Here is an 8,115-nt window from a genome sequence, read left to right on the forward strand (position 1 = left end):
AAGCCAAGTAGACAAAGGTGAACAAGATTTTAATAATATCCGAACAAGATAATGACGTCATTTAATAATTTAAAACACTATAATATAAAAATGGTATCCGTATGGAATTCTTGATGAACTTTTGTGTTTACAATGTATAAATATCTTTGTTTACTATCATGTTTAGTTACCCTTAAATATATCAGGTACGTTTTGGTAACTAGTATAAAAACACAATAAGTAAAGCTACTAATAAAAACGGTTTTTAGTTGTAATCAAATTGAGAAACATAATGCAAATGAAACATGGGAAATATTGATTTTTGTACAACGTTGGCTGCAAACAGCTTGTGNCCTATCTATTTAAATAATGCATGCAGGTAGGTAGGTACCTCCACTCATTCGTTAATTTTTTCGTTTCTAGAATAAATGAAATTAAAAACATTGTTTTAATAATTATTAAATTTTACGAATATAAGGACCTGAACAACTCATTTCTATTCCGGAAACAGGCTCGATGTTACGTTTGTTATCTGTAATAAATAGGTAACTGATATGTAGGTACATTTTTACATTCTTTATTTTATTCGGACACGTGTTTCGCCCACTTCTAATGTGGCATTATTTCGCCCAATTCTTTATATTTTTTGAGTCCTCTACTTCTAGTCCGTCCGTTTTCTATGTTGAAGACAGCATAATATTTCCTCCTCTATCTTAGACGCTGAATTTGAGGTTGAGATGGCAACCGTTGCCAAGTTCTTCGCGTATTTCGGGTCGGGCGTGGTGAATTCGAGAGGACGACACACTGCCGGTAGCTGTCGCGGCCGATCGGAGGGTATGAAACGGAGAAGGCAACGAACAGCAGACACCCTTTCAAGCTAAGGACGACCGCGGCCTCAACAGCGGTGCAACCGCATTCTACGTACCATGATACATATTATTAGTAATAAAAAGAAGCGGGAGTTGGTCTGTATATATGTACGTATGTTTGTATTTTGACTGAGGGTTAAGAACGAGAACGAATACGAATACAAATAGTAAACGTAGTCGTTGCATGCTGTCCGGTGATGTTCAATTTTTTTAACTTGAACCCAACACTTATTCTTAATAATAAATACGAAAGCGTGTCGAAAAGTTCGCAAATCGAGAAATCTGCCAGTGTTGAATTGTATCGTCAACTTTGATAATCTTATTGTGTTCGTTATTTTTTAATCTGAATAATAAGAGTGTGCTTACTTCTGGCATCTATACAATTGGAAATATGGGTTTACCTACATACACATGTATGTACAATATCTACCTCACTAATAGATACGGAAAAACACAATAGCGAAAATGGTATTACTTGAATGAAAAGTTCGAAAACGTTTGATTTTGTAACATGATGCGATATTTATTTTAACTTTTATCAACAATTTTCATGTATTATGCCTACTCAAATTCCGGCGAATATTTTCGCTTCTGATATCGGATAGGTACATCGTTTAAAATACAGGCGTACCTGGGTATAGATTACGTTACAATAATTTCATCTGAAACTTCAACAAACAACCAACACGCCACTTCGATAATATTCTACGTAATAATAAAAATAAATTAATACTAAATCAAAAATAAGTTTTATAGGTACACCTACAAATGACATGTCTTACAGATTATAACTATATCTACCTACCTACACATTGTTTCAAAAGAATTTTAGCTGTGTAGATAATGTGCAAGGTGCAAGTATTCGGAATTCACTGATAAACGGTTATGTACCTACGACGAACTCGTTTTAGGTTGTTGAAAGTTACATTTTACGCGAATGTAGGTACATAGGCATCTATGTACTGAAATAAAAACGTGATTTATTAATTTATATCTAACAGGGTACCTTCGGACTCAGAATTTTTTTTCCAAAATCGTTACCGCTACCCATTGTTCTTTTTCTTTTTTCAAAACATATTTCAGTAACATAATCATAAATTATAATAAAAGCGAAAATGAAGAACCAATCGAAATAGAAAGTGGTTTGTCGATTGGTTGTACAATACATTTGTGACATACTGTAAGTAATAATAATAAGTTAAAAAGTAGGTAAGCTGTACGTATGTATGTATCTATGTCTGTCATTGTCCTGTTGTTCGCTTCCCGCTCTTCGTCGTTCGCCCTCGTCTAGACGTCCGGGATTGAGGAAGGGCGTGGCAGCCAACCGGCAGACGACGCGACGGTGACTTGACGGCCCGACGGAATGAAGGTTGCGAAGAAGTTGAGTTTTAGGGCAATTGCCGCAACTCGTAAGATGCATACGTACATACGTACCCAATATTGTCAGTATCAAGGGTTCGGGTGTTGGCAACATTTGCGAGTTGACAGTAGTATTACTTATCATGATACTATTTTTTTTATGTACATTATAATTCATTAGTTTGACAAAGGTTACGGAAAAAGACCCATCGTTTTTACTGACTTGAGAAGGGGGAAGGGTCACTCGAATTGCACCCTCCAAGTAAAATTAAATTCAAAATAAATTTAGCAACGATGGATTGTTCGTTCGTATCTATGTATTTAGTCATTCAAAATAATCAAATCAAAATTTTTATTTATTGGATTGATTTCCACAAACTCAAGCAGATCTAATTTCTTTCCCTTGTTGCAAGATTTTAGGTACATAGTCTCGATCCTATGTGCGACCTGTTTCCCAAAGTTTGACCTATTTTTATTTTCGATGTGTTCTTTGTATCTCAATTTAAAGATTAGTCCGGTTTAGCTTATATAGTTTCCGGCGCACTGATAGATAGACGTATGATTTTTTTATGTTTGGCATTAAAGAATAATTGGCTGATATTTTGTTGAGATTAATTTTAGAAAAAATGTTTGAGTTCGATTTTGTGTCATATTGTACCGTTGTATGGTAGGCTAAGGTAACGATCTATAATTGGATGAACAAATTTCACAATGTTTCACATATTTATTATTATTATGTTGACGTCACAGTGTAAATGAACTAGGTAGGTACCTTTATAATTAATCATCGTCATGCTGCTTTAGATATTTGTTAACCTTGGAGCGTTATCGGTAGATATGCAATAGCAAAAGGATTTTATGTGGTGTGTACCTGTGCATATTTATAAACTTATAATTACCTATAAGCCTATATACTCGCTCGTATTCCATGCATACCACACATCGCAAATAATATAGCTGCATAATAGGTAATAACCCGCACAGTTCCTTGTCAAATTAAGGATTTATAACTAGCCAAAATCCGCAACAAGAACGGAAATGCTAAACACTGTGCTCGTTCAACGTGAGTCAGACATGCCAAATGTTCGGGCGGCTAATGACTCAATAAAAGTTCCTGAAATACAGCAGAACATAACGGCAAATGTGTCAATCGCCGCCGATCTGAAAAGTGTGGCATTTTCTAATTAGATTAGGCACTCAGGTACATAGACCAAAGAAATTAATTCACGGCATACCTATTTGGGGACCTAATATTTGTTATAGCCAAAACGACAAAAATGAAACAATTTTCTTTAAATTGCATCAGTTAGGTTGTGCCTTCCAATCCCAATCCAGTACAACTGAAGGTGCTGGCCGCAGTTGACGATGAAACATTTGCACCTAACAGTTCCTTTAGATCACGACCCTTCAGCCCGAATCACAATTGTACCGTGGATGCGAGGCATGAAACCCTGTGTTCTTATTTATAGTACCTACTTACTCTAATGCGTATTACAATATATGACAATAAGAGTGAATACTTATTAGTTATAAGTCGCTAACGAAGCGGTTTTCTGACTTTCTCAGTTGTTTTGTTACTTAGCCGTACCTGAAAATGCCAAATTTTATTGCGATGTTATATACTTGTGTATCTATTCGTTGTAGGCGCGTATACCTGATTGATATTTCCAAGTTTTTACAGTATGTAGGTAATACACTAACACTTGCATACAATGAATACACTTACAATGAACATACAGACCACCAGTGCAAATACATACTGTTACGTCACGACGCTGAGGACTGGTCCGAAGGATCCCTTATGGTCGGCGTACAATACGTTGTTTTTATCCCAGACACGTTTAACTGGGTGTTCTACTTAATTATTGTAAAAGACACCTTTAATTTACACCAGGACGTTGCCTTTCAATGTAAAATAATTGGAGTTTTGACAATAATAGAACAATTGTAAAGTCTTCTTATTTCGAACACTAACCCTTTGATAACACTCAATCGAACCAAGTCGATGTTATACAAAATAGGATTAAACGTTTGAAAAGACTTTATTAAAAAGAGGTCAAAGAGGTACAAAACCAAACTTAGAACTAACTTAACAATTACTATCTGTCCCTTATATTATTATGGGTCATTAACTACTAATGACGTGAAAGTAAAAAAGGTGTTTATAGTATTAGAACATAACATTACGTATGTATATATGTACATGTTATTTGAAAGTGCAATTTAGAAAGTGTAAATTCATGACTCATAACTCGGCAGGCTCGATGCCATCGCAAGAATTTCAATGACTGTTAGATATAAATCGACTTGTAAATGTGACTAACTGTAAGTTCTGAAGTTAATAATGGTATGAATGTGTCCGTATTTATTTTCGCAGTTGATCTAATATTAATCATATTCTACAGCAAATTTCTAAAGAATAACCAATAAAATCATTATGTTCAAATTAAATAAACGCATATATTTCGGAACTTCTGAGTCATTTTTTTAAACGTACCTATGTATGTATATAACTAAAAATATTCTACTAAGAATCTGTAAATTGAAACTACGTAACATTTTTAATGTCTTATAGACGCCGTCATTGCTCCCGATTGTACCTAAACAGAAATGATTTAACAGACTTAGTAATTATTTTAACGGTAATCTAATGGTAAATTCTTTATGAAGTGTGACTTATACGCGTAGATTTTCTTATTATATGTAAAATGCATAACTAAGTACTTCAAATTTATTTGATTATGTGTAGGTATGTCAGATTTATACCACGCGTGATTTACACGTTATGCCTGCATATTTGTTAACTAAAAAAAGTATTTAGCCCCTTTTTAATCATATTTCGTTTTTTTAGTTTCTAATGCTAATTTCAGTTGCAGTCAAATTAGAAATCATACTGTTAATCATCAAAAAATTTACAATACGAACTTTGCAACCTGTGACGTTCAGGTAATTCCGCGAAAAATTGCCTCTGACATTTTTACAATAGGTTGTAAATTCGCAGCAGAAGCGACAGGCAAAGAACGTCGTTCGCCATTCGAAGGTGGTAGGTTAGAGAAGGACAGACGAACGCATTATGTGAAGCCAGCGCACATGTCGTAGCCGTTAGTTAGGTTAAGGACCCAGACGAGCCGGATTTACACCCGGCAATGACTCGATCGGTTGTTTTCGGGCACGAGCGGTTGACGAACGAATATGATTGGACATTGTAGAATGAAATTATCTCTCCCACTCCGTTTCCTACCGGCATTTCAGTTGCTACTCAGCCGTGGTTGTTGTAGGGTCGGTAGTTCGCATCGTATTTGTACACGTCTTCGTAAAATTGTGAAATTTCCTCCTTACTGTAACGTGTCGTTAATTTTGCATTGCGTGACGTTTGTGTATCATTAAAATTAATACGATTGAAGAAGCTCCACGCCCGTATCATACGAAATATGAAGAGAATGTTTTAACTAAGTGCTTCTTTGTGTTTCAATTTAGGTGATAATTGCTTCTAACTTGGGCGAATCATTCGAGACGGTTTCGAAACTGTCGAATCATAATACTATTATTGTAAGATGCATTCGAGAAATGAGTGTCCGAAAAACTACTGTTCAATAATAGACGGGCAGCGGCTTAATTTCCCCAAGTGTAGCTGGAGTTTTTTTTAAATTGAGTGTTATACTATTATATTTATTAGATCTTTTAACAAAGTACAACCAGTGTCTTATCTTCGTCGGAGCCGATAAGGATTTCCGGTAACCATCCGGTGTGAGCGAACAGCCAGCAGCATGGCCAGTCTTTGTAGTTTGCTCAAATTATTTCAAGGTTTCAGACAGATGTTGACGTCATCAACCTTGGACTGGTTTTTAAAGACGAATCGGGTGGGTTTCTCGACTATTGTTGGTATGTGCACGCAAATGACGGCGCTATGTACTGTCGAAGGGGTTCTGGGAGTTTGTCCGTATCTTTTGTTAAAATTTGATCTAAAAAGGTTTCTTTGATTCGTTTCTATTCAAAGTCCGTTCAAAATAATTTTGGTCTGACTGTTTTACATATATAGGTTTTTTTTTTTAAGTTTATTGAATCATCGACTAGAATCTCACACTACTGATGATAAACTTCAACGACATACCATAGTTGATGAGGTATAACAATGTGTAAAAATTACTTAAGTTTTTTTAAAATACATGTTTTGGGATCACGTGAACCTATATTTATCACCATAAGAAAACTTGAGCATTTCTAACGTGTGCGGTTTTGGCAAGTAATCTTAGAATTCTTAGGATTGGATGAAACACGTACCTACAAATCAGTATCTTCATATTTGTAGTCATTGCAGTAAGCGATCTTCCGCTTGACAACAGCTGTTAAGGTACCCAGGATGAATCATAATGTTAAATTGAATGTGCAATAAGGAAAAGAAAATACCTGAATCTGTCTAGCAAAATCTCCAAAATGGACGACTTATCGCTGATCAAGGGCACCTAAAAGTGCTTGCTTGTTGCAGCAGATCGGTTGATGCTTTACTCTTTGTAATGTATACAAATTATGCATGTACGTGTATATGGATCGTATTAGTGCGTGCAATGTTCTCTGTCTCTTTTCAGAATGACGAATAAGAAGAAAAGGAATCCGTGGAATTCGCAAGTTATCAGCATTGCCGTGGCCCGTGAATCAGCCAGCAGACCGCCTCCGGTGTTAACGGGCGGTCGCGTCAGTGGAACAATGACTCCGAGGGAGGAGGGGGAAGAATGAAGAATGAGATGCCTCCTTCTTGGTTTGGTTTGCCAGCCTGTTGCTATGCGCGTTACTTCGGTGCTTGGCTGCGTTTCGTCGAGTCAGGTACCTGAAGTAGCGCGCGTAGCGACACGGACTTGCATCAGCACCGCACCGCAGCCGGCCCTGTCGTCATCCGACAGAGGTCGCGATCGCGAATAACTGGCACCGCCGCCCGTCGCGTCAGACGGAAAAAGACAGCACAGAAAAGGGATAACGATACTTTTTACGACAATCAAGCGCCTTATTGCATTAAGACGTGCGGAATCTGCATAACGAGACAGAAGTGTGCGCTATGCAATGCAGTACACTCTGTCACATGCCTATTGTACTTCATCAGGTGCTCTGGTTTGAATTTTCCCGACACCTGTTGGAGTACACTAAATATGTGACTGTTTACAACAATTCTTTGTTTTTCGTCTACAACGGTTGTTCGACTAATCTTGTAGCGACCGCTCTTGCCTTTGTTTAACTGAAAAGTTCATTTGATATATATATACTGTGTGACAACTTTTATGAAATATATAAAAATTATTTTTGACTTCGTATTGATATTAGTTTTAAATAACGGTGCTGATACTTTTCGATAATGCTTTTACGATGATTACCGCATTATCGTTTCTAAGGAATTTCTTTTGTTACAAATATGTACCAATCGTTTTTTTGATGTATATATTAAATACTTAATATAGTGACGATAGACGATATTTCAATGAAAGGTACCTATGTGTCTTGCTAAGATTTCCCATCGACATTATTAATTATTCAAAATGATGATTATATGTGCACGTATGTAATTTTAGGGCAGTAGTATTAAGTAATTAAGTTAATTTGTAGTTGTATTTAATTTTTAAATAAATAAAAACTGTACTGTGTACTTTTTATATATGTACTTCAGAATGAGTGTAAGCATTGAATGGAAAAAAACAGTTGTTAGGTTTGTAATGCAAACTAAATAGTACGTACATTATTGTTTTAGTATATTCAAACATCAAAAATAGAATGGACTGTTTTAAATATCGAAAATTGTTGACCACTAAATTTGAAATAATCTCAATCCAGCATTATGCGCCATCTGTTATGGAGTAGAAAATTTAATAGTTCTAATAAACCCAATATTATAATTGTAACAAAGCTACCTACGTAACAGACA

The 8,115-nt window shown here is 35.9% G+C and overlaps 1 long non-coding RNA gene across 1 annotated transcript; it reads left to right on the plus strand.

The window, feature by feature from the left end:
• LOC108739954 lies at positions 1 to 318 on the plus strand. Its single transcript, XR_001938256.2, has 2 exons — positions 1 to 185; positions 249 to 318. It is a non-coding gene; the product is annotated as an uncharacterized LOC108739954 (long non-coding RNA).
• Positions 319 to 8,115: the final 7,797 nt, after the last annotated feature.

Source organism: Agrilus planipennis, unplaced genomic scaffold (assembly GCF_000699045.2).
Source record: "Agrilus planipennis isolate EAB-ADULT unplaced genomic scaffold, Apla_2.0 scaffold7, whole genome shotgun sequence".
NCBI lineage: Eukaryota > Metazoa > Arthropoda > Insecta > Coleoptera > Buprestidae > Agrilus > Agrilus planipennis.